The 27,882-nt window shown below is 39.7% G+C and overlaps 1 long non-coding RNA gene across 1 annotated transcript in view; it reads right to left on the bottom strand.

The window, feature by feature from the left end:
• LOC129143787 (uncharacterized) overlaps positions 1-27,002 on the bottom strand; it is a 43,182-nt gene extending 16,180 nt beyond the window's left edge. Inside the window, exon 1 of the long non-coding RNA XR_008547652.1 lies at positions 26,748-27,002. This is a non-coding gene — a long non-coding RNA (uncharacterized LOC129143787). The remainder of the gene's footprint in view (positions 1-26,747) is intronic.
• Between the last annotated feature and the right edge of the window lie 880 nt (positions 27,003-27,882).

The raw sequence follows: 27,882 nt of genomic DNA, 5'->3' as shown, positions 1-27,882 counted from the left end.
ATATCTCCCTCAGTTTGGATTCATCTGCTTATTTCTTCTTGATTCGATTCGGGTTAACCCATTTGGGCATGAATACTAGATAGGTGATGTTCCTTCTCAGGGCCCGACAGTATGCTCTATCATTGGTGATATAAATTTTGATCACCTGGCTAAGTGATGCTCACCAGATTACTCCACTGGGGATGTAGCTTTATGCCTTTGTAGTTGATAAGTAATCTGTAGAGTACTATACTTGGAGACGGTATGAATATCCTGTTTCCCAGCATCTTTTCATGCAATGGTTTTAGCTCCATTGATGATTTTTGTTTGAATCCAGTATGATAGCCATGCTGATTTTCTATTTTTAGAGTTCCTGCTACATTTCCATATTGATATTCTTTAGTAAGAAAGAGCTTTCCTTGTCACCCACCTCCAGAACATATCCATTCTTGCACTCTTCGTGCTTGGGTTACACTGTTCAAGATTCAAGTTCCATCCAAAATCAAAGTCCAGTTGGTCCAGTTTAGGAAAGGGTGATACAACTTAAATGGACAGTTCCACTAAGTCTGGAGGAAGAGGTCATTCCTCAAAGAAAACGTGAAGTGCAATTATTAAAATCAGGAGAAAGGGAAGCCAAGCAGACAAAAGCAACAGCTGTCCTTAGAGCAAGGAGTTAATATTAGCGGGACTTCTTCCCATCACTGTGTGAGACATCTTAGTTCTCAAATAGCCATAGTTTAAAAAGGATAGGGGTTTAGTGCTCACAGCATCCCAGACTGTTATCTTATGCTTCCTTGCATGTGGCCTTCATTCCCAAAGTTACTTCATGGTCCCCGATAGCTCCTCTAGCTGAAGTTTTCACCCCCGTATTCCAACCAAAGGGAGGCAGCGGAAAAATGGGAGAAAAAGAAGGCCATGCCTTGGTACTTTAAGGATATTTCCTAGAAATTGGACATGCCATTTCTGCTGACCTCCCGCTGTGCAGAACATATTCATGTGGCTATCCCCAACTACAATAAAAACTGAGGAAATGTTGTCTTCATTCCAGACAGTTGTTTGCTCAGCTAAGAACTAAGAGTTCTATTTGTTTTTGTTTTGTTTTTTTGTTTTTTTTTTTTTGAGTTCTATTATTATAGAGGAAGGAGAAAACTAAACTGGGAACAATTAGCAGTCTCTTCCCTGGATTCCACAAGAAACATGCTAGTAAGCTCATTTTAAAGGTGAAAAAAAAGATAAAGCTTAGTGAAATTAAACAACCTGAAAAAAGTCACACAGAGAGTAAATTATTGCATCTGATTCCAAAGAACTCTGTGCTAGAGTAACTCTAATTTTTTTTACATTCAGTCCACATCCTGAATCTACATATCAGTATAGTTTTGTTAAATTACCCTCTTTGGGGATTGAGTTGCAGCCTCATGACATAATGACTGGTGATATCAGGTCCTTCTTAGAAACGTGCTGTTCATTTCTGGCTAATGTTCCCTAGACAATCAGCACAGATACTGAAACCCTGATACATCCATGGCAGTGACAAAAGATGCAGATGGAAAGTAGAATGACAGTGGGTGTGTGCTGGAAAGCACCCCAGCCTGGAAGGCTGGATACCAAGGTTCCCGTCCCAGTTCAGTTACTCACTAATTATATGATCCTGGTCAGATCATGATCCACTGTTCCCCAGTTCCCTCCTTCATGTATTCCCTCCAGTTCTGATTCTGTCTCATTTTAGGTAATATCTGCTTGCGTGATGAGTCAAACTGGGATCTGGATCATAAAAGTATTTAAAGCCTTCACTTTTCTATGCTATGCTATTATAGAATCTGTTGAAATTCCAGGGCCTGGCTTGCTAATTGGGTTTACATTTTGCTTTTATAAAACCCCACATGATAAATAGGAAAGGTTCATTAACCAGGAGCTTTATAACAGCAGGAATCATGTTTGGTTTTCTCATCATTATATCCCCAACAACTGGCGCAGCCCCTGGTACACGATGAACTCCAGAATATCGATTTACTTATTGACTGACACAGACAATGTTATTGCTAGATGTATGTAACAAATTATTCTCTTTCTCTCCCTGCCCAAGAGCAAGCATGAGCTTCAAGGGAAGGAATAAGGAAACCAGGATTAACACAGCACTTATTCTGCAATTTACCTCATTTACTTTTCATAAAAAGTCTTCAAGAAAGATATTACAATCCCCTTTTTGATTGATGAGAAATCTGAGATTCAGAAGGATGAAGTAACTTAAGATTACATAACTTTAAATTAGAAATGTTCAGAAATTATATGAAGAAAACTAAAACACACCTAAAAGACATAAAAGTAGACGTGAACAAATAGAAAAATATCTCTGTTCTTGGTTCAGACATCTCAACATTATCAGTCAGCCAGTCTACCCTAAGTTAATTTATTAATTTATTGTAATTCTAATAAAAATACAAAAAAGCTGTTTTTCCTGAAGCTAAACAAGCTGATATTAAAGTTTGTATAAAAGGCCAGACGCGGTGGCTCACACCTGTAATCCCAGCACTTTGGGAGGCCAAGGCAGGCGGATCACGAGGTCAGGAGATCAAGATCATCCTGGCTAACATGGTGAAACCCCGTATCTACTAAAAATACAAAAAAATTAGCTGGGCATGGTGGCGGGCACCTGTAGTCCCAGCTACTCAGGAGGCTGAGGCAGGAGAATGGTGTGAACCTGGGAGGCGGAGCTTGCAGTGAACCAAGATTGCGCCACTGCACCCCAGCCTGGGCGACAGAGCGAGACTCCATCTCAAATAAATAAATAAATAAATATTTGTATAAAATAAGAATGCAAAAAATGGCTAGGAAAACACTGAAGGAAACTGCTAGAAGACGGCACTAGCCCTACCAAATATTAAAACATCTATAGGTTAAAATAGTGTAACACTGCTATGTGAATAGGCATACCAATAGACTAGATTAGGAAGTCCAGAAATAAACCTAACCACATATGAAGTTCAAGAATATAATGAAAGTAATAACTCAGATCATCAGGACAAAAATGGACTTTTTTTCAAACTTTTTTTTAATGATCAGAAAAAAATTGACTTTTTAATAAGTGGTATTGGAACAATTAGTTAGACATTTGAAAAATATAAAATTAGATCTATTCCTTGTACCATAGGAAAAAAAAATTCCAAATGCATCAAAGATCTAAATGTAAAATAAGTGAATAATACAAGTATTAGAAGAAAACATGGACAAATTTCCTATAAGCTGACTGTTGAGAAAGGGTTGCTAACTGTGACGCAAAGTCAAGATATGATAAAAGAAGAAAATTGATAAATTTGACTACTTAAAAGATTCAAAAAACCTTTTGCATGGCAAAATACCATAAGCAAAGGCAAAAGACAAATGACAAATTTGGAAAAAGTACTTACAATGCAAATCACAGATAATTTCTAACATATAAAGAGATTTCAAATCTCAAGGGGAAAAACAAAGATTGTATGTAAAAAAACATGAATAGATGCCAGAGATATATGCATAAATGAGCCACTCCTGCTAAGAAATGCTGTGGTAGGGAGCCTCTAACAAGGTGTCAATGATCTCCACCTCTTGGTATTCACACCCTTATATAATTGCCTTCACTTGATTGTGAGCTGGACCTAGTGACTGTCTTCTAATGAGTAGGATATTGCAAAAGTGATGGGATGTCACTACTCAGATTAGGTTACAAAAAGTCTGTGGCTTCTGTTTTGGGTACCTCCTCTCTTTCTCTAACTCATTTGCCCTGAGAGAAGCCAGCTGCCATGTTGTGATCCACCCTCTGGAAAGGCCCACAATGTCTCCAGTTGGCAGCCAGCAAAAACTTGAGGCCTTCCAACAGCCACATGAATGTGCTTGGAAATGGATAGTCATCTTTGAGATGACTGCATCCGCAGCAGACACTTTGATCTGCTGTTTTGAGAGGCCCTGAGCTAGAAATACCAGCTAAACTATGCCTGGATTCCTGACTCACAAAGACTATGAGATAGCAATCTTTTAATGTTTTAAGCCACTACATTTTGGGACAATTTGTTATGTAATGATAGATAACTAATACAAATGCAAATTAAAACTACAGTGAGATACCATTTCTCACACATCAGATTGGCAAAAATTCAGAAGCAAAATTCAGTAATCCTACTTCTAGAGTTTTACCCTAAAGATACACAACCAATAATACAAAAATACATATGCACAAGGTCATTCACTGAGGCATTATTTGTAATTGCAAAAACTACCTAAATGCTCAAATGTGGGAGATTAAGCATACCTACAGTGGCATACTATTGTTTCAGTTATCCATTGCTTGGTAACAAACCACCTCAAAACTTACTGGCTTTAAACTACAACTTATTATGCTTCATGATTCTGTAAGTTGACTGGGCCCAGCTGGGTGGTTCTCTTGGCCATATGAAATAGGTTGAGGTCACTCAGCTGGTGCCGGAACACACAAGATGGTCTCTTGTTCTCCAGGACCACTCTGCATGTGACCTCTTATCACCCAGTGGCCTATCCTGAGCTTCTTTACAATATGGTAGGTGCCTTCCAAGAGTGAGAAAACAAAATCCAATGGTCCTTTTAAGGTCTGAGCATAGAAGTCCCAGAACATCACATGTACCACACGCTATTGCTCAAACAGTTCACAAGGCCATCCAAGTTCAAGGGAGAGGAAATAGACTCTACCTCTCCCTAGGAGGAGCAGCAGATAATTTGTAGCTCAGAGGAGCAGCAAATAATCTACCACAAATACGCAAGTGTAAAAAAAAATAAGGAACATTTCTATGAGTGCACCTGGAGTGATTGCCAGAAAAAAAGCAAAGCGCAAAAGTATACATATAGGATGCTACCTTTTGTGAGAAAAAAAGAAGAAATAAGAAAACTCATATGTATCTATCTCCTTACTTTTGCAAAAAGAAACACAGGAATGATAAATCAGGAAACAATAAAATTGGTTACCTGCAAAGCTTGAGAGAATGAAGGGAGAACAATTCTCTGAGTACACCTTTTTGTATAGCTTGACTTTGGAAGAATGTTAATATTCTACAGATTCAAAAAACAAAGTTAAATCAACAAGGAAAAACATAAAACTGAATACAAACAGAAACAAATATACCAAATAATTACTTCAGATACTGGAGAAAAACAAAGGCTACTGTAAAAGACACTATTGGTACAATTTTAAAAACTAGAATATGACCTATATATAAAAGTGTTCTATTAATTTTAAATTTCCTGAAACTTCACTGGGGTTATATAAGAGAATACCTTTGTTCTTAGGTAGTATATACAGAAGTATTAAAAGGTATGCTATATGGAGCATGATATAGGCAACCTACTCTTAAATGGTTCAAAAAATACATTATATATTATTATATAATTCAGTCATGCGCTGTAAATGATATTTCAATCAACGGTTAGCCACATACATGATGGTGTTCCCATAAGATTATAATACTGTTTTTGTTGTGGTTGTTTTTTGAGACAGAGTCTCGCTCTGTCACCCAGGCTGGAGTGCAAGGTTGCCATCTCAGCTCACTGCAACCTCCGCCTCCCAGGTTCAAGTGATTCTCCCTGCCTCAGCCTCCCGAGTAGCTGGGATTACAGGCACCTGCCACCATGCCCAGCTAATTTTTGTATTTTTAGTAGAGACGTGGTTTCACCCTGTTGGCCAGGCTGGTCTCAAACTCCTGACCTCAGGTGATCCACCTGCCTCGGCCTCCCAAAGTGCTGAGATTACAGGCATGAGCCACCTCTCCCAGCCTATAATACAGTATTTTTGCTGTATCTTTTCTATGTTTAGATACACAAATATTCACCATTGTGTGAAAATTGCCATGTATACAACAGTACAGTGACATGTTGTACAGGTTTGTAGCCTAGCACCAATGTGCTATACCATAAGCCTAGGTTCACAGTAGGCTATACCACATAGGTTTGTGTAAGTACACTCTATGATGTTCAAACAACAACAAAATTGCCTAATGCCACATTTCTCAGAACATACCTCCTTCGTTAAGTGACACCTGACTGTATTACAGAGTGTCCCACACGTCTTAGTGCAGATTTAACTTTTAAAGTTTTCAAAATATAAATGCTACAACTCACAAACAGTATCATTTTGAAATTTACTTGTTTCTTTTAATTCAGTTTTGTGACTTCTGAATAACCTTTTTATTTTAATATTTTTATTTCAGTGAATTTTTGCCACCTTCAATGAGAAAGACTGAAACAAAAAACTCAGAAGAAAGAAAGAGACTGAGATAGCAAATATGACAAACCATTAAAAATTCGTGAATCTGTTATGGAATACTATGCAGCCATAAAAAAGGATGAGTTCCTGTCCTTTGCAGGGACATGTATGAAGCTGGAAACCATCATTCTCAGCAAACTAAAACAGGAACAGAAAACCAAACACCGCATGTTCTCACTCATAAGTGGGAGTTGAACAATGAGAACACATGGACACGGCGGGGGTGGTGGGAACATCACACACTGGGGCCTGTCAGAGGGGAGGGGGCTAGGGGAGGGATAGCATTAGGAGAAATAACTAATGTAGATGATGGGTTGATGGGTGCAGCAAACCACCATGGCATGTGTATACCTATGTAACAAACCTGCATGTTCTGCACATGTATCCCAGAACTTAAAGTATAATAATAAAAAAAGAGATTAAAAAAATTGGTGAATCTCGGCAAAATGTACACAGGAGTTTTCTGTACTGTTCTTGCAACTTTTCTACAGATTTGAAATGTTACAAAATTAAAAGTATTTTTAGAAAAAGAGTATACAGTTGGAAGTGACTGAGGCATGTGTGTTTTTGTACCTAGGGTTGTCTGATACCAAAGCTCAAGTTCATTCTACTTCGTGGCACTGCCTTTCATTTTGAGCAGGAGAATCGGGTTTGCACAGACTCGTGCTTTCTCTAATCATTAAGACAAAGGATCATAGGCACAGTGGCCAGGATTGGGGAGTCAGTTTGCAGCCTTGGAGAAAATGAAGGAAAAAGGCCCCCTCCCACCACCCTTTGTCTTTCAGGGACTCACTCTTCAATCCACTGAGCTAACCAACTCCAGACCTTTCCCTAAAGAGAACCATGTAATAGGCATGTAAAGCGATGAAGGGATTGTTTTGGAAACTTGTGTAAATAGCTCTTTGGGCAGGAGAAAGATTGCCAACACCTGCTATTTGTTTTCTGGTATTTATTAGAGCCACCCTGTGAAGGACCTCTAAGCTTCCTGGATCTTATTCATTTATCTGAGTTCACTCTTGGTTCAGGGTCAACATTTTTCAGGGCCTGGAAAAAGCTGGCAAGGATCAGAGGAGGGTCACTGACTCCGGGCTTTCAGTAGGTGAATATGGTTCAAAGAATGCCAAGTGGATAACAGTGATCTTGAAGCCAAATTTGGTTGCTCATGATGCTTTTCCTAACCCATCACTTTCTATTCCCTTCTCCTTATAGTTATTTATTAATTCATCCATCCATCTATCCATCTATTTACCCACTAGAGTAATAATTATAATTAGGCGGCCAGGCACAGTGGCTCATGCCTGTAATTCCAGCACTTTGGGAAGCCAAGGCGGGCGGATCACCTGAGTTCAGGAGTTCAAGAGCAGCTTGGCCAACATGGTGAAACCTCATCTCTACTAAAAAATGCAAAAATTAGCCAGGTGTTGTGGTGCACACTTGTAGTCCTAGCTACTCAAGAGGCTGAGGCGGGAGACTCGCTTGAACCCGGGAGGTGGAGATTACAGTGAGCTGAGATCACACCACTGCACTCCAGCCTGGGCAACAGAGCAAGACCCTGTCTAAATAAATAAATAAATAAATAAATAAATAAATAAATAATAATTAGGCCCACATCAAAAAAGGCATTGTGCTAGATGCTGGGAATACAGTGATGAATAAGACTGCTCCATGCTCTAGGAAGAGAGAGGGACAGACAATTTTGTACAGCAAGGTAAGTGCTGTCATAGTCATAGGTACAGGGTACCATAGAAGAGGGGTACCCAGCCCAGCCTGGCGAGGTAAATCCAGGGACATCTTCAGAGCTGGGTCTGAAAAATGGTGGGACTGGTGGGTTAGAAAGAGAAATACCATGAGCAAAAGCATGGTAACCTAAACCGTTGCCTTTTCAAAGTGTGGTCCATTGATCAGCAGAATTAGCATTACCAAAACTTATCTAGAACTGTTAGAAATGCAGAATCTTGCCCCCCTCAGACCTCCTGAATCTTATCCTGAATATTAGTAAGATCTCCCAAGGAATTCCTAAGCACATTAATGTTTGAGAGGCATTGGTCTAAACACCATTTCTTGGGGAAATTACCAGTGGCTGATAGGCATCTTGTTCTCAGTCCAGGGCTCTCTTCCCCCAGCCACTGTTATCTCCTACTGCTGACTTGAAGATTCAGCTCTGGGCTCTCCCTCCACTCCCTAACTTGCTTCAGACACCAACATCCCAGCCACCTTCAGATTTCTGAGCAGTGAGTTCTTCCCCCTGGGAGAGTTGCTAAGTCTAGTTTTCTTTTAGTTATAACACTGTCTGTACTTTTTGACCCAGTAATTCCATTCTGAGGACATTAGCCCAAAGGGAAAAAAAAAATCCAAAAGAAAATAGTCATTTGTAGTCAGATGTTAAATGTTTACCACTGTGTCATCCTCAAGCACAAACAATCAAAGGAGAAACCTCCCAAATGCCAAGCAAGCAATGGTGTAGGGGTGGGGTGGGGAGCTGGTTGTTTCCTAAGCACTCTCAGGAATAGCCAGGGCTCAGGTCATGATGTCATGGGAAGTGTCCTGGCTGGGAAGACAGAAAACCTGGGTCAAGTTCTAGTTTTGCTACTCCAGAACGGATCCCCTGGGGTAAGCCCATTCCTGTCTGAGGGTTTCAGGTTCGTCTGTGATCTCTAAACTTTAACATTCAGTCTGTGTGCATTGGTGGCCCCAGATCCTCCCAATATATGCCTGCCCTTCCATGCAGAAGGGCAAGTCTCAGAGCACAGACCCTGGGAGAGGCGACCTAGAGACAGAAATGCAAGCGAAACTGGCAATAACTGCAGGGAGAGAGCAGAAAAAGAACACGTACTGAAGCCTGTGCAGACTCTGCGATACTAATAAAAGCTAATGTTCACTCAAAGCTTACTGTTTGCCAGATGCTGTTTTAAGTGCTTTTGTATGAATTAACTCACTTAATCTTCAGATCAACACTATAAAGTAACAATTATTATTCTCCCATTTTCCAAATAAGGTTCAGAAAGGTTCAGGAACTTGCCCAAAGACACTCTGCTAGAAGGGGCAGGGCCCAGGGTTGAACTCTCATGGTCAGGCCCCAGAGCTCACACACTTGACCTCTAACCTTGTGCTCCTCCTCACCATGATTGCTGGACCAGCATCATCACCATCCTCTGGAGACTTGCTAGGAAGACCATGCTCTCCAACCCACCCAATCAGAAAGTGGGGGTGTGGTACAGTGGGGCCCTCTGGTTTTTTATATTTATTTTATTTTATTATTATTATTATTATTTGAGACAGGATCTTGCTCTGCTGCCCTGGCTGGAGTGCAGTGGTGTGATCATGGCTCACTGCAGCCTCTACTTCCTGGGGTCAAGCGATCCTCCAACCTCAGCCTCTCAAGTTGCTGGGACTATAGGTGCAGGTGCACACCACCAAACCCAGCTTTTTTTTTTTTTTTTTTTTTTTTGAGAGACTGGGTCTCACTACGTTTCCCAGGCTGGTAGCAAACTCCTGGGCTCAAGCAATCCTCCTGCCCCAGCCTCCCAAAGGCTTAGATTACAGGCATGAGCCATTGCATCTGGCCTAGATCTATTTTAACAAGCTTCCCCCACTCCTCAAGTGATTATCATGTATGATACATTTTGAGAACCTTGCTCTAGATACTAACTGCTTTCAGTAACTCATAAAATTTTTTATAATTAAGGATAATTAACACCACTATTTCACTGAGGCAACTGAGCCTCAAAAGGGTCTCATGCTCATGGGTCAAACAGCTAGAAAATAGTACAGCCAGGATTTCAACCTGAGCCCCCTATGCCCAAACACTGGCTTTTTTCACTATACCATGCCCATGTTCAGTACCTCTGCAGAAATCAGTTTATCCAGAAGTAGAAGAGAGGGAGAAAAGAGAGTGGGAAGGCACTGGCCCTGATACCAGAGGAGGGTGAAAAAAGAGGATACATGTGGAAAAATTGGCCAAACCTCATCTCTTTGGTCATCATGCCCCTAAAGTGGTGGTGGCAGCTTGGTTCTGCCTTGTTGGGCAACCTCATGTGTGCTGGGCTGCTGATTTTCCTGGGCCCCATGCATCGGACCTATTTTTAGCTCAGCCCCGATGGGACATGTTTGCTGGGTATTGCCAAATCACAAGAACAATCACACCCTAGTAGCAGGCAGGCTATGCTTGGCTCACAGACCATGCAGGGCTGTCTGGGCATGTACCCAGCCTCCGCCCAGATGCTGGTCCCACCTGGACCAGCCCTAGGTGGGAAGAAAGAGATTCCAGGGGAATCCGGGCCATTGCAAATCCTTTCTCTAGTCACAAGATGCTGTTGCTGAACAGGATCTCAAAAATCCAAGAGGCCCACAGGGGCACTGTAACTTATTGCTGGTCACCCAGACAGTGGGTGGTAAGGTGGAATTCAGAATCCCAGTCTTCCTGACTTCTTTTCCCTATGCCGTACAATCTGAGTTCTCCAATATGTTTGTTTATTTGTGTTCTGTCTGCTTCTGCTAACCAGAAAAAAAAAAAATTAGCCAAAGAATGCCAATACCCATTGTAACAGATGGAACCTCCCAGGAGGCAGTTTGCAAATGGAGACAGCAAACTGGCGACCCCAGGAGGTGGTTTTTTATGAACAGCATTAGGGATCCAGTGGCACTGGTAAAAGGAACAAAAAGTATGCCTCACAATTGTAGGCAGCACTTTTATGCTAATTTCCCCCCCCCGCAAGTGTTAAACGTTTGCTTTCCTTTATTAGCTAATATCACAAGTTACTCAAGAGAGAAGAGGGGCCAGATGTTTCATTATTATTAATTATAAAGATATAAGTAATGATAATAACTGCTGTCTTTGGTGTCAGGCTTTGTGTTTTACATTCATCAGCTCATTTAAACCTTACAATAATGTCGTGAGGTGAGTAATACTAATATTAGCTTCATTTTACAAATGGAGAAATGAAGGCTCAGAGAGGGTAAGTCACTTGCTCAAGGTCATACAGCTGGTAAGTGTCAGAGCCAGGCCCAAGAGCTCCAAAGTATGTGAGCTTAAACTTATGGAACACCCCTTTTAGAAAAGAGGAGACTGGTTGGGAAAGCAGAAGACAGATGGACAAACAGATGTGACAGCTGCCTTCACATAGCAAATGCTTTATTTTGTAGAATGAAGAATAAGCAAGACCTGTTTCCTGAAAACACCAGAGCAGCTACATAGAAGTTACAGGGTTGCACATGTCATTCAGTGTAATAAATGACCACTGTTGACTCACAGAGAAAGTTGTTCAGATGGTAGCCCCCATCTCTGGAAACGCACATCATAATTGCACTAGGTGACTATCTAGTCCAGGCCTCTCTTCTACTCCATTGTAAATGAAGTAGAGAGAGGCCTGGACTAGACAATCCCTAAAATCCCTTCCAGCTGGGGGATTCTACAGTTTGTGAGCATTTAAGCATCTTGAGGGTAGATATGGCATTCAATAACTCTCCATGCTCCCCAGAGCATATGGCACAGGCCTACATAGGCAGTGGTAAGAAAATGTCTGCTGGTGTTCCAGTAATATAATCACTTTCCTCTGCCTGGTCCTCAAAATGGGAGATCAAGGAGATCTCTCTTTGCCACGCTAGCAGGTCTCAATTCCAGCAAGTGGCAATAAAGCCCTCATTTCTCAGTCTCCCTGAGCCCTAGCCCTGGCAATTTGAAACACAGAGGAGGACAAAGGACTAATATCTGGCTAATGGGACATAAACAGAACTGCAGTGTACAAATTCCAGGAAGTGTCCTTAAAGGGGAGAGGGTACCCTTCCCCAGCCCTCCTGTGCCATGCTGCTGTCTGAAAAACAGATATGACTAAAGCTTGAACAGCAGCCATCTTCAGTGATGAGATGGAAACCAAGAGTTGAGAAGGGCAGAGCAATAAGATAGAAAGAGCCTGGATCTGACAATCAGGGAGCTGCCATACTAGGCCTGTGCTGCCTACAGGATGAGACAGAGAAGGAAGCTTACCATTATTTTAGGTGTTCTGTTACTCCCAGTGGAATCCAATTCTAATTCTTATAGAGTTGAAAAACATTCTGAACAACCAAATGAGCGAATAATTGTGAAAGTAAATCTGAGTAGGCTATTGAGATGTACATAATTATAGAAGAAGGGGAGAAAGGGAAAGGGAAGGAGAAAGCAAAGAGAAGGAGGAGAAGGGTAGAAGAAGAGGAGGAGGAGAAAGACTAGGAAGAAGAAAAGGAAGAGGAAAAGAAGGAGGGGGGGAAGGAGGAGGAGATGATGATAATGACAGGCATATGTCTTGCTTACAACCAGACTACAATATTCCTGGAGTCCAAGGTAGAAAGAATGCTACATTCTCACTGCCACATTACATCATCATTACATCTCACCTGAAATGTTGGGTCGGCTATTTGGTGTTTGTCTATAGTCTTCTTCCCTCTCCTTGATCCATTCTGCCAGCTATTGCCCAAGTCTTCAATATCACTCCCTTGCTCAAAATGGGTCCAGGCCGACTTTGTGTTTCAGATGAGAAAAGGAGCCCTTATTCTGACGTTTGCCAAAAATCTATCATTTCTGCCTTATACCTACTTCACACCCCTAGTCCTCTCACAAATGGTCTGTTTCAGGAAGAGTAAATTATTCACTGCTCCCCAAATGTACCTGCTAAATTCCTGCCTCTGTCCCTTTGCTCCCACTGGTCCCTCCACCTGGGATGTCCTTTGTCCTCTGAGTGCTGACAGCTCAACTGTCCTTCACAACTCTGGTCAAATGCCCCCTTTTCTATCAATAACTCCCAACTCTCCTTGCCCCAGCTGGAGTCAATCTCCAAAGCCCATACATGTTTTAGTATGCATGACTGCCTCTTTGGACCCCCACACTAAAGCCTGTCTGTAGCAGGAGGACACAACATCAGCAGAAGGAGGAAGTGGGGGAGGAGAGAGTGTCTTTCTCTGGGGCTAATGATTATGACTGGCCACCACTCCAACTCCATCTGGGATTCCTCATTGCCTCTTAGAGAAACAGTCATCATCTAGCCTTATCTTTCTCTTTATTACTGCAAAGATATCCCTGGTCAGGTAAACTAAATTATATATCCTAAGATTTTTCCCATTCGACATTGTGTATTGCTGTGGCCTCCATATGTAATCTTCTCTTCCACCCTGAAGACTATTCCCATTTCTCAAGGATCTACTCCAGTTTACCTTCTCTGTGGAACTCTGAGCTATCTCAGTCCTCTATGAGCAATCTTCTCCATAAGATATTATCTCACTTTTTTGAATTACCTCTTATCTTACAGAGGATTTATTATGTTCTTATATTCTTTCCTCCATAGTATATATCCGAGTTTTTATATTTGCTAGACAGTAAAGAACATGGAGCTTTGAAATTAGACAGACTCATCATTGGACAAGATATTAACTTTGCTCAGGCTCAGTTTTCCCATCTGTAGAATAGGGATTTTAACACCTGCCTCGCAGAGTAGTCATGAAGATTAAATAAGAGAGTCTGGTACTCAAAGCAAGGTTAGCAGCACCTGCTCATGAGAATGCGGCAGAAGCACAGAGCCTGACGTGAAGGAGGTCTTTACCGGGGATGGGGAATTACTGAGCTGTTGAATTGGAGGCTCCTGCTGGAGTCTCTGAAGTTTGCTGGGTGTCACTGTTTGCAGCTGTACAAGTTAAGTGAGTGTCACTGTGATCTTGAAAACACTTGAACAGGATGGGCTTGGCTGTAGTGGAAGAGAAACCCTGTAACTTTCAGAGATAACCTCAGGGAAGAAGCTTCTCCTATGCTCAGTGAAGGCCCTGGGACAGACTCACGTTCTGGAATATCCCAAGCTTCCTTGTCACCAGGAAGCTGAGGAGAGCCACATGGAAGTCCTCCTTAATGTGGGGAGGCTGGTCTAATAAGAGACAGTCGAATGGGAGGCCTCAGGGGAAGTGGGTTGACTGTTGCCCAGTACTCTGTGCTGGTCAGTCTCCACTCAAGGAGTCAGGTTCTGTCAGTGCCACATGCTGGAAGAGGGGCATGGATCCATGCAAGGCTTTAGAAGAGGAAGGCAGCCTGGGGAGAGGATTAAGACACCATCCTTTGGAAAAATGTATTGAACGAGGCATTAAGTCTAAAAAGAGGAAGTTCAGCGAGCATGGGTTCTACTGACCATATTTGATGTCCACATGGGCAGTCATGTGGACATAAACATGTGAAGTGGGCCCAATGCAGGAGACAGCCGAAAGTGATGAAAACAGACTCAGAGGCTTCTCAGCACATCTGACTCTTACACGTAAGGATAGGGGTCTGGTGTTGCAAGATCCTCCAACTTTTCTAGAGAATATTTACCTCTGGGTTAGTTTGTTTGTTTTTCATGAAACCTCACAAGTTTCATTTGAGTAATTGATTCAAAAGCTTTCATAGCTCTGCACCAGCCAACACTGTGCAGACCAAACAAATCATATCTGTAGGAAATGAGTGGATGCCTGGGCTAACAGTTCACAATCTTTGGATGAGATGCCCTCTAGGGTTGTTTCTAAATTGTACTCTCTAGTTATAAAATAACCCACAAATTTAAAATTGATTGACTCAAATGGCAGGTGTTGGCATCATGTGCCTTAGGAAAAGATGCTCTGTGGTATTTCTAGTGTCCACCATTACTGTTGCCATCAGCCAAGGCAGAGAGATTGAGAGCACATGTTCTGGAATCAGACAGACTCGGGTTCAGATCCCAGCTCTGTCACTTTCTAGTTCTGTGATCTTGGACAAGTGATTTAGCTTCTGAGCTCAGATTCCTCAGCTGCAGTTGAAATAGTAGCTGAATTTATTGTTTAAAATGTGCCACACACTGATGTAAGTAATTGCTAAATTTTAATCCTATAAACAACCCTCTAAAAGTGGACAAAATCATCATTATGTTCATTTCACAGATGAAAAAACAGGCACAGAAAAATTCAGGGATCACGGCTAATAAATAGAGAGCTGACATGCAAATTCAGACACTCTACCCCCAGGTTTGTGCTTTCAACTGCTTTACTCTACTGGCTGGAATCAAAAATAAGGGTGGTAGTGGGAGTGTTCCCCGGGGTTCTCATGAGAATAGAAATGATGATATACGTAAAAGAACTAGCTCAATGCCTGAACATACTAACAATACATTTAAAAGATGCCTACTATTATGTTATTAACCATTTCCTATGTTCATCCTTATTCCCTCCTCCTTTAATCTACCTTTGACCCAGTTTCTCTGTCTCTCCATTTCTCTTCTCTATTCTAATTATTACAGTAAGGATCATTTTAACACCCAGCTCTGAACAAATGCCCTCTTTATTTACGACCAAGCTATGGCTTATTCCTGTTCACCTTTCTGCTTCCTTCAATCACTCCCTAGCCCCTCCCCAGCCTTTTTTGTTTAATCCCAAGGATTATTTAGCAGGTAAATCTATCATTAGGTAATGTTTTAATAATATGTTTCCCATCAGATAAATGGATATTACGTATTCCCTATAACCAGCCATGCTCTATGGTAAATATTACCTTAAAAAGGAAATTCATGACTCATGATCAACTGAACACCCAACTGGGAAGCTGGGGAGCTCCCATCTATGAAAATTATTATTGTTTGATAGATTTTTAGCCCACCTGCTCCCTGAGGGTCCTCTGAGTCATGCTGTACACATGAGTAGCATGCAAACTGGCAGGGGCTGGTTAGTTAGGGATGAAGTCAGGGTTATTTAATAACCTGTATTTATAGTATCTACTTACAAGGGAAAAATCTCCTCTGTTTTATGCAGGTACCTCTAATCAGGAATTTGCTGGCAACACACACACACACACACACACACACACACACAGAGACACTCACACTGGAACCCACACTTCACCTGCCCCAGCAGGCCAAGGGTGATGGTTCTCAGTTGCCTTCCTCTATCCCACTAGGGAGCTATGGGAAAGATGCTCAGGTTTGGCAATGGTTTATGCCTAGTATGAACCCGCCTCCCATCACTTACTTGCTGTGTGACTCCAGACAAGTAACAAACCCTCTAAGCCTCAATTTCCCTGCCCACAGAGCTATCATGTGGATTAGATCAAATAAAACACTTGGTACATAGTAAAGTGCTCAAATTTTGGTCCTGCTTAGGGGGACATAGAAGAATGTGAGCCTTGGGGAAATTCTGCTCCAGGACAAGAGCAGCCATATTTTTGAGATCATGTCTGGAGAGAGATTAGGGTCCAAACATTCTAGAACCATCGGTTGTCTGTCTACTTTGTACTGATAGGACTGGAAACAACCTCTCCTCCATCATCAAGGCTGAAATTCAAGTTACCTCTCCTTGAGCACTTACTGCTTACCAAGGACTGGGATCGATAGGTGTAGGGTCATTTAGAGATGAATATCATAGTTTCCTTGCTACCACAGAGCTCAGAGGCTAATCAGTGATTCCCTAAGTTATGTGTGATGTCTGGATCACCCGTCTCAGAGTCACCCTGATTCCTGGGCCCCTACCCCAGACTTCTTGAATTACAGTCTCTGGAGGTGGAGCCTCTGGGTCTGCATTCTCACAAGTTCCCCCAATTAATTTTATGTACACTAAGGTTTGAGAACAACTTGCCAGCAGCTGGAAGCATCTAAGATTTATTATGGATTGACTGTTCATTCCTTCATTCAACAAATATTTGTTGAATGTATTTCTCTGCTAGGCACTGTGCTAAGTGCTTTATGTGCATTGATTCATTTAATTCTCTCAACATATCTATACAGCAGGTGCCATTAACTCTATTTTTCTAGCCCAAGAGCTAAGAAAAGTACATACTTAACCTGACTATGTTAAGTATCATAACAGAGATACATAAAATGTGCTCTGGAAATTCCAAGAAGATAGAAATTGCACTTAATTAAGAAAGGTAGTGCAAGCAAGGAAGATTCTAAAACAGGACAGATCAAATGTCATTCCAGCTGAGTGGCATGGTTTTAGATTCCTTCAGGGTGGGTAAGTCGCTACCTCACAAAAAAAGCCAATTTACTCACAGGCACAATGGTTACAGATGCCTGTGAGCCATTCCACAGAGATATTTCTATGTTCACAAGGCCTTTCAGTATCAGGTAAGTTTCTCAGACACATTTGAGAGTTGAATAAAGATATTCATATGCACTGTGAGGGAAGTATTTAATTCTTCCTTTTGATTATGAGGGGAAGTGAGGTGTTTTTAAAACAAGATGTCATTCTTCAACTATTTCGAATAAGAGAAATTAATTTTCTTTAAATAAAACGAAGTTAGTAAGTACCATATTTGTTGTTACAGAGCTATAAATGTGATATCAGGTAGACAAGGATTACAAAGAGAGGAAGAATGTTGGAAAGGGTGCGGTGAAATGGACATTCTCAAAACTGCTGAAGTTGATGAAAGGGTAAATTGTTACACCATTGCTAGGGGTTATTTAGCAATATGAATCAAGAACTCAAATGAATATTCATATCCTTGACCTTTATGATTCCCATTCTGGGAAACTCTCCTAAAGAAATAAGCAGAGACTAGGATACATCGAGATTTACAAATCAGAATGCTCTCCCTCACACTGTTAATTTTTTTTATTTTTTAAAGTCATTAAATCAGAAGCAGTTTAAACATCCTACAACAGAGATTTGTTAGGTAAATTATTGTAAATTCACATGATAGATGTGAGACAAAATGTAAGCTCCATCGGAGCAGAAATCTTTGTCTCTTTTGGTTACTGCTTTATTTCCAGAGCCTATCACAGTGCTTGGCACAGAGTAGACACTCAGCAAATATCTCTTGAGTGAGTATAACATCATAGTTAGGCATGAGTACTTTGAAGTTGGACCTTCTGTCTCTCAATCTACAGTTGTGGCAACTTTTCCTCAGTAGCCTCATTTGCGAAATGAAGGTGAACATACAACCTTTTTCATAGGATTGTGTGGAGGACTGAAGGGCATGATAAATACATAAGGTGGCATGAACACAGAGATATTAAATAAATGTTAGTTGCCGTTATTATCCATGGAGTCGTAACATTCTCATGGCTAGTAAAAACTTGTATGTCAACTGTACTCAGGGAGATTCAAAATTTGCAATAGAAAAGTACAAATATATTTATATTTAAAAGACTAAATGGATGCCTATTAAGCATGGTTATCTGTGGGCCATGAGGATCACCATAATTTTCATGAGCAGATAGACAGTGTGCCTCTGAAAGGTCTCTGGCTAATGCCTAAGTTTAATACATCTATACCTTAGTCTCTACATTCATAATCTCAGGAGGAATCAAAGCAATTCAACAAAACGTGGAGAAAAAAAAGAATTGTGCTGTAAGCAATTATTGGAATGGAAAACAGAAGGGCTTTAAAAACTTTATTTACATCAAGCCCCATGTTTAGTGTTGATTCTTGATCTTTGTCTGCTCGCTGATAAGAGGCCCATAAAATGAAATTTCATCCTTGGCATGCTTCTAGCATTTGTAGATAACATCTGTGAATCTCAAGGAAAGTCTTATCATTTGCTATTTCCAGGTTTTTCCTTAAGCAATTCTATGGCTCTAGACAGAGCACGCACCCAGACCACCTTTCCAGAACTTTGTCTAACAAATTTGATTAGATCTTGTCAATCTAAAGATTCCAAAGGATAATTTGCATTTTTAGGACTTGCCACAAAACTTCCTGGTGGCATGAGCAACTTATAGTAACCTGTAGTTCAGAGCAGTGGTATTGTCTGCGGTGACTTAGGGCTTTAAGGAGTTACAGACAGACATCACAATATGAGGTTATTTTTCCCAGGCCACCAGCTTTAAATGCAATCTGGGAACCCCAAGGAAGGCTTATGACAAAACTGTAGTTTTGTAGTTCTGCCCGTACTGCAGCATTGTGGGGCTGGTGGTCCAAACTTTCCTTGTGCTCCAAGTGTGGGCTGTGGGGATAGACTGGGAGATAGACCAGTCCTGCACAAAGAATTCAAATGTCAATTACTGAAATCAAGGGTGAGAGACCTCTGGCTTAAAGGACATTTATTAGAATATACCTAGGTAATTTAGTAACCACAAAACAAGCAGCATTTTTTTTGGTCTGTCTTCAGCTGTCTAAGAATTCGAAGTAGGGAAAGTTTGGTGAGGGGACGTGCTAGTTGAAATACAGATTACCAGGTCCCAAACCAAGACATTCTTCTTCACTGGATTTGGTGTGGGCACAGTTGTTTGCATTTTTAGTAAGGGTGCCAGGTGAAACACACAAATCTAGGAAAACTTTCTGTAAGAAACTAAATGTTCTGCTAAAAAAGTCACTCCAGTTGGCTTTTGGGGCTATGTAATTATAGGTGCTGGGGCTCCTCTTGATGGGAAAGGGCAAGAAAGGATGAGATTTACATTTTTCCCTTTTACAACATAATAGGACTAGAGAGTTTTCCCACCGTCAGCTCCTGTCAGAGTCTTATGTCCTTGAATTGGGGAGAGAAAGGAACAAGAGCCCAGCCCAATGGAAGCAGGCTGCAGCCAAGAGCGAAGGGGGCAGTGAGTCACTGCCTTCAAGGGGCGGAGGATGACTACCACTGACATGCTGTCTGACATTTAGTCTTAATTGTTTCCTCTCCTGTGATGTGACTTTCCTCTTTTATCACCAAAACTTTGGTAAAATGCTCTGTACAGAGCAGTGTCGTGTTGGTGGTGCATTGGGAGGTAAAAGAGAGAGGAGCATGCAGGGATTTTCTGGTGAAATATGCTAGAGAGAACTGGGACAGCCATGAGAAGCAGGGATGAGGGAGTGAGAAATGGGTGAGAACTGAGTTGGATGAGTTCATAGGGTGAGCTCCAGAAACTTGAGTGCACCTCTCTTGGGAACTCTTGGGAAGCCTTCTGGAAACTTTGGGTTTGTGGAATATCATTTATATACAAAAAAGTGTTCCCATTTTAAGTGTATGGTTGAATCATTTTTGACAAATGTATATACCTATGTAATCACCACCACAATCAAGAAAGATATCCACCATTGTCACCTAAAAATTATCTTTCTATCTAGCCAGTTGATCAACCCTAGCCACAGACAACTGCCAAACAACTTTTTAGCACTGTAGATTAGATTTGTCTTTTCTAGAGTTTCATATCAATAAAATTATACGGTATATACACCTTTGTATCTAATAGTATTTTAGGTTCCTCCATGTGGTTGCATTTTTCAGTAGATTGGTTGGTTGAATTATTTGATGAGGAGTAATGTGTTTACCCATTCACCTGTTGATGGTCATTTGGTTGTTTCCAGTTTGGGAACTGTATCAATAAAGCTGTTATGAACATTTGTATACAAATCTTTGTGCGGACATACGTTTTTATTCTCTTATGTAAATAACTTTAAGTGGAATTGCTGGGATGTAAGATAACCACATGTTTCACTTAACAATTTCCCAGAGTGGTTATACTGTTTTAGTTACCACCAGTACATATGAGAATTTTAGTTGCTTTACACCCTTGTCAAAACTTGGTAGTATCAGTCTTTCTAAATTTAGCCATTTTAATGGATGTGTCCTGATGTTTCGCTGTGATTTTAATTTTCATTCCTCTGATAACTAATAATATTAGGCACCTTCTCATGTGTTTATTGGCCAATCATATATCTTCATTTGGAAAGTGCCTGTTCTAAGTTTTTGCCCACTTAAATTTTTTTTTCAGTCTTTTGATGAGTTGTAAGAGTTCTTTATAAACTTTGAATACTTGTCCTTTGTCAGATTTATCTATGACAAACATTTTTCCCAGACTATGAAATGCCTTATTATTCTTTTGATTCTGTCTTCGGAAGAGCAGTTTAAAATTGTAAGTCCAATGTTTTCATATTGCCTACTTTCCATTGAAATATTTGCTAACATAAAGATTGTAAATATTTTGTTCTGTATTTTCTCCTGGGAATTTCTAGTTTTAGATATAGATATAGATTTAGATTTAGAGATTTAGATTCAGATTTAGATCTATGACCCATTTCAAGTAATTTTTTGTGTTGTGATGTAAGATATTAAGTTGATGGTCGTGTTCCTGATCTTAGGATGAAGGCATTTATTTAGTCATTCACCTTTCTGTATGTTAGTGGGTTTTTCACAGACACCCTTTATTAGGATGAGGAAGTTCCCTTCTATTTTTAGCTCTTGAGTGGCTTGCCTTTTTAAAGTAATAAATGGATATTGAATTTTATAGAATGTTTTTTCTGCATCCATTGCAGAATTTTTCTCTTTTTTCTGTTAATATGTCAAATAACATTAACTGATTTGTAAATATTAAACCAACATTGTATTTCTGGAAGAAACCCTAGTTAGAGGTGGTATATTGTCCTTTTTTATATATTGTTGGATTTTATTTACTACTCTTTAAAAGGATTTTTACATCTAGGTTCACAAAGGATATGTTTGTAGTTTTCTTTTTTTCATAAATTCTTTGGCCTTGATAGTAGGGTAAGGCTAGCTTCATGAAATGATTTGTGAAGTGTTCGCTCCTCCACTCTTTTGTGAAATAGTTTGTGTAGGACTGGTACTATTTCTTCCTTAACTGTTTCATAATTAACCTTGGAAGTCTTTATTATTATTTATGGAAAGGTTTTAATAATGGTAACAAATTCTATAATAAATTTAGAGCAATACAGATTTTCTGTTTCATCAGGAATCAGTTTTGGTAGTTAGTCTTCCAAGGAACTGATACGTTTCATGTAAATTGTTTAATTTTTGGCACAAGGTTGTTTATACTATTACCTTATCATTTTAATTTCTGTAAGATGTGTAATGATGGCTCCTTTTTAATTCTTTTTATTGAACATTCATATCTTCTTCCTCTGCTAGTTCATGACTCTACTAGAAATGTATCAATTCATTTATCTTTTCAAAAACTCAGCTTTAGGATTTGGATTCATTGATTTTTTTTCTAAGTTTTATAGTCTCTTTTTTTTTTTTTTTTTGAGACAGGGTCCTACTCTGTCACCCAGGCTGGAGTGCAGCGGTGTAATCATGGCTCACTGTAGTCTCAACCACCTCCCAGGCTCAAGCCATCCCCCATCTCTGTCTCCCAAGTAGCTGGGCTGAGACTACAGGTGTGCACCACCACACCTGGCTAATTATTTTTTATTTTTTATTTTCTGTAAAGATAGGGTCTCACTTTGTTACCCCGGCTGGTCTTGAACTCCTGGGCTCAAGTGATCCTCCAGCTTCAGCCTCCCAAAGTACTGAAATTACCATGTGAGCCACCATGCCCAGCCAATTTCTGTTCATATATGTATTATTTTCTTCAAATGTGTAATGATACACACTTGAGTTTAAGTCTATCTTCTTTTTCTAGCATCTTAAGGTTGGTCATTGATTTTGGACATTTCTAATTTTCCAATATAAACAAAGCCATAAACTCCCTGGTCACTGTCTTAGCGGCATCCCACAAATTATAAAGTGAATTTTCGTTTTCATTCACTACAGTGTGTCTTCTAATATTCTTTGTGATTCATTTTCTGATCATTAGTTATTGAGAACTATCTTATATAATTTCCAAATATTTGAGGATTTTTCCAGACATGTGCCTAGAAATAGGATTTCTAACATATTCTTACTGTGGCCAAAGAGCATACTTTAAATAGTTTTAATACTCTAAAATTTACTGGGACTTCTTTTATTGCCTTGCATATAATATATCTTAAGTGTTCCATGTGCACTTAAAAAGAAGGTATATTCTGATATTGGTGAAATTTTCTATAAATATCAATAATATCAAATGGTTAATAACTTTGTTAGAGTCTGCTATATTCTTGCTGATTTTCTTTATATCTATGATATCAATTACCGAGAAAGAAGTATTGGAATCTTCCAGATATTATCGTAAATTATCTATTTCTTCTTTCTGTCAGTTTTTGCTTCATGAATTTTGAAGCTCTGGGGTGGGATTTAGGATTATTGTATCCTTCTGATAAATTGATCCGTTTATCATTATGAAGCATCTCTCTTTATCTCTGGTCATGTCATTTATGCTGAAGTCTACTTTGTCTGTTATTATTATAGCCATTCCAGCTTTATTATTATATTTTCACAATATGTTTTTTCCACCCCTTTATTCTAAGACTTTATATTTCAATAGATTTCTAATAGACAACATATTGTCGAGCTTTGCTTTTTTATCTGATCTTAAAATATCTGTCCTTTGAGTGTTTCAACTAAGTTTAATTGAATTTAGCAATACTGTGGCGCTTCACATTTAATATATTTAGCAATGTTGTGGTGCTTCAGTGTACCATCTTGCTTATTTGTATTTTTATTAGTCCCATCTGTTCTTTTTTCTTTCCTTGTTTTTTCCCACCTTCCTTTGGATTGAAAGTTTTTGTATTATTCCATTTTATTTCTACTACTGTCTTATTAGCCCAGTATTTTATTTTATTTTACTTTTAGTTCTTGCTCTAAGGCAGGGGTTAGCAAACTAAAGGCTGCAGTCAAATCTGACCCATCGCTTGCTTTTATAAAGTTATATTGGAACACAGTTGCACTCATTCATTTATGTATTGCCTATGGTTGTCTATCTAGCTGACGAGTTTCATGCTGCGATGGCAGAACTAAGTAGTTGTCACAGAGACCATGTAGCATGCAAAGCCTAAAATTTCTACTATCTGGCTCTTTACACAAGTTTGCCAGTCTCTGCTCTAGGGTTTACTATAGGTTTCCTTAACTTATTACAATCTACCTTCAAATAATATTATACCACTTCACATATAAAAACCTCTCCTGTCTTTTGTTCCACATTTTACTTCTGCATATATTATAAGCTTGCAAATATATTATTACATTTGTTTTGAAGGGCCCATTTTACATTTCCTTGCACATTTACCATACCTTGCACTCTCCATTTCTTTTCTATATCTAAGTTTCCATCTGCTGAAATTTCCTTTCTGTCTAAAGGATATTCTTCAATATTTCTTATAGTTTAAGTCTGCTGGCAACAAATTACCCCAGCTCACATTTGTCTCCAAGTATTTATTTAATTTTATTGCTGAGGAATATTTTTACTGGATCTAGAAATCTAAGCCAACAGTTTATTTTGTTCTTTCATTCAGCACTTTAAATAACATGGTCCATTGTCTCCTTGCATAGTTTCAGATGAGAAGTCCGTGCTTATGTTTTATCTTTGTTCCTCTATACATAATGTGTCTTTTTTCCTTTGGTTACTTTTAAGATTTTCTCTAAATTGTTTGTTTTCAAAAATTTGGTTATAATGTGCTCCGGTGGAGTTTTTGTTTTCCTATTTGAGGTTCATTGAGCTTATATTTTTCATCAAATTTGGAAAATTTTAGCCATCATGTCTTCAAATATTCTACTGTTTTCCCTTGCCCCAGCCTCTCCTTCTGGAACTTTATGTTACATCACTCCAAATTGTCCTACAGGTCACTGAGACACTGTTCATTATTTTTTGGATCATTTTCTTGCATATGATTCATTTTGGATAGTTTCTATTACCAGACTTTGAGTTTACTAATATTTTCTCTTGCAATTATACTTTCAATCTTTCCAGAAGATGTTTCATTGGCATATACTGTATTTTTTTAATTTCTAGAAGTTTCATTTTGTCTTTTTAAAATATATCTTCCATTTATCTCTTTACTACATATATGTTTATTTTTTATCATTTCGACAGAGCTTAACAGCTGTTTCAAAGTCTTTATCTGCTGATTCTATCATTTCTATGATTTTCTGATTGATTTTTCTTCCTGATTATAGATCACATTTGCCTACTTTTTGGCATGTCCAGTAATTTTTTATTGGATACTGAATATTGTGTTTTGAGCATCTGGATTTTCTTGTTGTCCTTTAAAGACATTGAAGTGTTTCCTGCCAGTTAGACAAGTTACTTGTTGATCGGTTTGATCCTCCCAAGGCTTGTTTTGAAGATTTTTAGGGCAAGTCTAGAGAAGCAATGACTCTAGGGATAATCCCACCACCAAGTTATGACACTTCTGTGGTCTCTACTGAAGGTCCAGGTGATCCGTGAGGACGTTCCGCTCCTGCTGGTTGGAGTTTACATGTCTCTCACTGCTGTGATTTTTGGGGATTATTCAGTCTCCAGCTCCCCATTCATTGCCTGGCCTCATGGAGTTTTGCCCTAGGCATGCATGACCTAATATTCAGTAAAGACTCTGAAGTGTTTTTTCTATGCAGCTCTCCTCTCTGAAACTCTGCTCCACTATTTTGAGTCACTTCAGCCTCCCTGAACTAAATCTCTGTCCTCAACTTAGTGAGACTGCTGAGCTCTGCTGAGGATTCCTCAACCTGCCATGGGGTACAGAATGAGATCCCAGGCAGAAGGCCAAGGGCTTACCTCACTTTTCCCCCTTTTCTTAGGAATCAAAGTATTGCACTATCTGTTGTCCAACATCTGAAAACAATTGTTATGTCATTTTCGCCCAGTTTTCTTTTTGTTTATGATGGGAGAATATATCTGGACTTTTGTCATTCCATCATGGCCTGAAATGGAAGTTCCACTATTACACTTTTATTTATACATAAGAGAGAAGGGCAAGCCTCAAGACTGGAGGCAGAGATAGTCATGTTACAACAACCAAACAAGATGAAAAAGCTAGGTTGGTCTGCATTAATAGAGGTATGGTGTCTGAAACAAGGAAGGTGATCATCCCACTGTTCTCCACACATGACTGGACTTGTTCATTTATTCATTTATTCCATAAGCATGCTTTGACTGCATGCTTTGACCACCTCCTTTGTCAGCTTCTGTGGTAGGCACTGAGGATACCATGTTGCATGAGATATAGCCTTTGTCATTAAGAAACTCATAGACCAGAAAGGAATAGGCAAATAACATGGAAATAACAATGCATCATGATAAGGATTGCAGTAGAGATAAACCCAGAGGTTATGAGAACCCGAAGTGGAGGATACCTATTCCAGCCTGAGCAAGGGTAGGGGAATCAAGATGAACTCTGTGGGTAAGGATGGCTTATGAGTAAAGTCCCAGTGGATGAGTAAGAAAAAAAGCATCAACTGAAGAAATTGAGGGGAGTTAGAAGTAAAGCACACATATGCAAAAGCTAATTTAATTTCTTCTGGGAATTGGAAGCATTTCAGTGTGGCTGAAGTGCCACAAGGGTAATAGAGGAATGGGGTGAGATTAGGCTGAAAGGAGATGTAATGGATGAATAACATAAGGTCTCATTAAAATTTTAAACTTTATCCTAGGAGAACTGAGAACTATTGAATAGTTTGCCCAGGTAAATAACATGGTCTCATTTATGTTCTGGAGAGATGTCATGGAAAGATGTTTGGAAAATGAGGCTCTAGGGGGGAAATAATAATCCATCAGGCAGCAGTAGCATTAATGCAGGCAAAAGATGACATGGGCCTGAGCTATGTTATTGGAAATGGGAATCAAGAAAAGTAGATGAATGAGAGATATTTACAGCATAGTCAACTAAGCTGGAAGACTGATTGGATATAGAATTAAGGAAGAGGTAGCCATCATAGATAGCACCCAGGTTTTGACTTGGAAAGCTAGAGTATTCTATTAAGAAATACCATATTCCTTGGTTTTGTTAGGATCGACTCTTGTCTTGCCATCTATGTGATTTCAGGCTCTTCGTTGCCCCGACCTATGCACTTCCTCTGGATGTGTGAGTTTGTTTCCTGTTCTTAAAGTTGCCTTCCATCTCTTTCCTCTTCTCACAGTCAGAATCTGTGTGAGCCAAGCTCATGGCTTCTCTCCTGGCTCTGTCTGGGTCACCATGTCAGGTTCCTTCTTGGGTCTGTCTCCCCAGCTGTGTGCTCTGGACTCTAATCTCCACTGTTACCATATTTCTTCCTATGACTCATGGAATGTTGTGACATAGAACTGACAAAATAATACTTGGAGATCAGAGCTAGAAGGGAGTTAAACCTTTTTGTGGTACAATATACCAGTTTTTCAATTGAAAAAAATGAAAACATAGTTCCATCATGTCATTCCTACATTCACTGAGCATATGTTGATTTTACTACCCTGCCTGGGTCAAACAGGAATAATCAACAATTATAACTCTCCCATATAGAGGTGGATCTGTAGGTTCTTACAGCCCTGTGTGAGGTAAGAAAGATGGTGATTTCCTTCTATTGTGGATATTAAGAGTAGGGAATAGAAGGTTCAAGCTATAAAAAATAGACATAAAAAACAGGAGAACTGATCATGAAAGACTGATGGGACTGTGGCAAAGACTGCCAATCATCCTATAATATTGGTCCTCCTCTTTTTTAGTAAAACAGCCTTCAGTTTTTAGGTTGAGTACACGGCCCATAATAAAATCCTTATACTTAAATGGATGTGTCAAAGTCCGCACATAGTATAGATGATATATTCAAAGTAGAATAACTCCAAGAAGATTGATTTATAAAGGGGCTAATGACTGAGATTGGGTATGGAGAAACTTTAAGAGTAGTGTAGTAAGCAAAGCTCATGTCAGTGAGGCTGTTGTTAACTACTTTGGGGCCTCATGGGATGGAGAGAAGGAAGAGTTACCAGAACCTGGAAAAAGAGAGAGTCAAGTAGTGTCATTCATTTTGCACGGATCAGTTATCTTGAGTTGAGGGACAGAGCCAGCCAATGCAACCTTAATGGGAGGGATCCAGAAAAATAAATACCCTGACCTCACTCTTCTCTTTTTCTGATCTCCTGCTAGAA

Source organism: Pan troglodytes, chromosome 1 (assembly GCF_028858775.2).
Source record: "Pan troglodytes isolate AG18354 chromosome 1, NHGRI_mPanTro3-v2.0_pri, whole genome shotgun sequence".
Lineage (NCBI taxonomy): Eukaryota > Metazoa > Chordata > Mammalia > Primates > Hominidae > Pan > Pan troglodytes.
The sequence above is the reverse complement of the archived record's forward strand: the minus strand, read 5'-3'. Positions and strand labels throughout refer to the sequence as shown.